The sequence below is a fragment of the Rhododendron vialii genome, chromosome 1a, assembly GCF_030253575.1.
Source record: "Rhododendron vialii isolate Sample 1 chromosome 1a, ASM3025357v1".
In the NCBI taxonomy this organism is placed as follows: Eukaryota; Viridiplantae; Streptophyta; class Magnoliopsida; order Ericales; family Ericaceae; genus Rhododendron; species Rhododendron vialii.
This window is the reverse complement of record NC_080557.1, coordinates 45,593,498-45,595,991: the sequence shown is the minus strand read 5'-3', so window position 1 is coordinate 45,595,991 and position 2,494 is coordinate 45,593,498. Positions and strand designations below refer to the sequence as shown.

General features: G+C 36.0%; 1 non-coding gene across 1 annotated transcript; it reads left to right on the top strand.

Annotated features, from left to right (window-relative positions):
- The first annotated feature begins 358 nt into the window (after nucleotides 1-358).
- Nucleotides 359-466, top strand: LOC131308627 (small nucleolar RNA snoR100). The gene has a single exon (XR_009194514.1). It is a non-coding gene; the product is annotated as a small nucleolar RNA snoR100 (small nucleolar RNA).
- Nucleotides 467-2,494: the final 2,028 nt, after the last annotated feature.

Below are 2,494 nucleotides of genomic sequence, written 5' to 3'. Positions count from 1 at the left end.
TAACGTAACATCTGGATCAATAAAGAGCAATCGGTATAAATTAGTATAAATATTTCTGAGTACGATCTCTAATAAATTTTCTCAGTGTAACTCTCTACACTTATTATTCTAAAAATCCTCCCTCAAAATCTAAATCGAACAGGACCATTGGATGTTTAGATGACTTCAAGCTTCTTTTCAATCGTTTAATTTTCCGACCTCATTATTGAGGTGAATTGAGTTTTTAATCCTTTCAATAAATAGGATGAACTTGAGCATGTCTTTGAAACACAGGCCAACATAAGACATTACAGCTATATTTTTAGTTTAGCTACTAGCTAGTAATTATGTAATTGTGCATACCGATGCTCTGGACTATCAATGAAGGAATCATGGTAATGTGCACATAAATTGATTTGAGTCTCTAGGCCTGCCCTCTCTGATGCCATTTGGCTTTGATTTGGGGGGATGGTTTTACAACAAAACGTCCTTGTAGCTCCTCGGTTCTTGGAGGTTTAGGGGGGCCACTGCTTTAGTGGTATTCTGAGAGCAGTCACTTTGTGCATATATTGCCAAAGGTTAGGTCTGTCTTCAATCAACCCCCGCCCATACCCCCAATGATTGGGGACTAGATGAGTTATGTTATGTTGTTGTTGTTGTTGTACTAGCTAGTAATTATGTAATTTCAGAACCAAAATTTATCTATGCAGATGTTCTAGTAGTTTTTAAAATTTTCTACCGCAAGGCAGATTTAAATTTGCACCAGACGAGGGTGGTTTAAATTTTAAAAAAATTGTGTAAGAAATGTGCTGAAGTTAAGAGATTTTACTAAATAAATTGATTAACTAGACGGGCTTAGAATATGAAAATTTTGAAGAGAGTGGGCTTGAGTGTATGAAGCGAAACGCGTTAGTTACTTGAATGGTTCTTTGAATTGCGTTTCTGGGAAAGCCACCACGGGTGGCCTAATTAGAGATCATGATGGGCAACGGATTACCGATTTCCATAGGAATTAATATGAATAGTAATGCTACACACACAGATTTTGTGCACATATTTTTTGTGGGGCCCACTACGGGTCCCACACAAATAATCCGAGCCGTTCATTAAATGTAAAACATTTTTTCAAGGGCCCCCGCAAAAAATCAGCTCAATCCGATACTCATAGATGCTTGATTCAATCATTTAACTTTTCATTTGAATCTCAGGATAATAAAAAGTTAAATGATTGAATCAAGCATCTATGAGTATCGGATTGAGCTGATTTTTTGCGGGGGCCCTTGAAAAAATGTTTTACATTTAATGAACGGTTCGGATTATTTGTGTGGGACCCGTAGTGGGCCCCACAAAAAATCTGTGCACAAAATCTGTGTGTGTAGCATTACTGTAATATGAAAGCACAATCTAGTCTTATGGCTGAATTTTGGGCATTGCGGGATGGTTTGCAGCTTGCAATGTAGGAAAATATATCACAAAATTGGATGCGGAAGTGGATGCTTTGTCTCTCACTCAATAACTTCTTGTTCAACAAAATTCGGATTATCACCATCTTAATTAGCAACATTATACATGACTGCAGGTTACTAATAGAAAGATTTGAGATGGTGATTGTCAATCATGTCCATCGCGAGGTAAACAAATGTGCGGACGCTTTGATGAAGTATTTTCCAATTTTCACTCAAGACATAAAATGTTTATGTTATTTTTACATTCCTAGTTGTATTTTTACTTTTTTTGCATACACATTACTGTATCAAGAATGCTGGGAACACAACTTTCGGACACAACTGTGTTCGAAGTCTTCCAGTGTATGTGGGCTCACATGCGTGGAATGACTATAGATGCAGTTGTGTTTTAAAAATGTATTCATTGCTCTTATTGTAAAAGCACCTAGTAATGCCAAAGATTAGCAATGCTACCAGCACAACATTAAAACACGACGTCGGACATACACTGTAGTGTCCAGATGCACTTGGGGCCACTTGCATTAAACGCCAGACACAATTGTATCCGGAGTTGTATTTTAAAATTGTGTTTGTAGACTTTTCGAATGCTAAAGCCTAAAAGAGCATGGAGCAATCACTCCAATCTCATCCCTATGTAATCACTCATCAGTACTTCAGCTTTCTGCCAAGAATTTTTTTTTATCACTTTCTATATTTATTTTTTTTAACACTACTGGACTTATACAATTTACAGCTGAGATTCCACGAAACTACTTGTAGTTAAAATGATTGATTAATTAATCAATGATGATTTTATCAATTAATATATATATCCCACTGATGATTCAATTTTTTCTCGAGATTTGCTGTACTCCGCGTGAACCCTTCTCATTATGGATTTTTGCAAAACTTTTAGATTATTTAATTACCCAGAATGAAATTAAAGCTATACCTAACTGCAGCCATACGCCGGCCAAAGAAAAAGTGCATATGGAAACCCTAACTAACTAGGTTTTGAGAGTATAAAATAGAAAAAAAAAACTCAAAAAATAATACTACTACTCTACTAG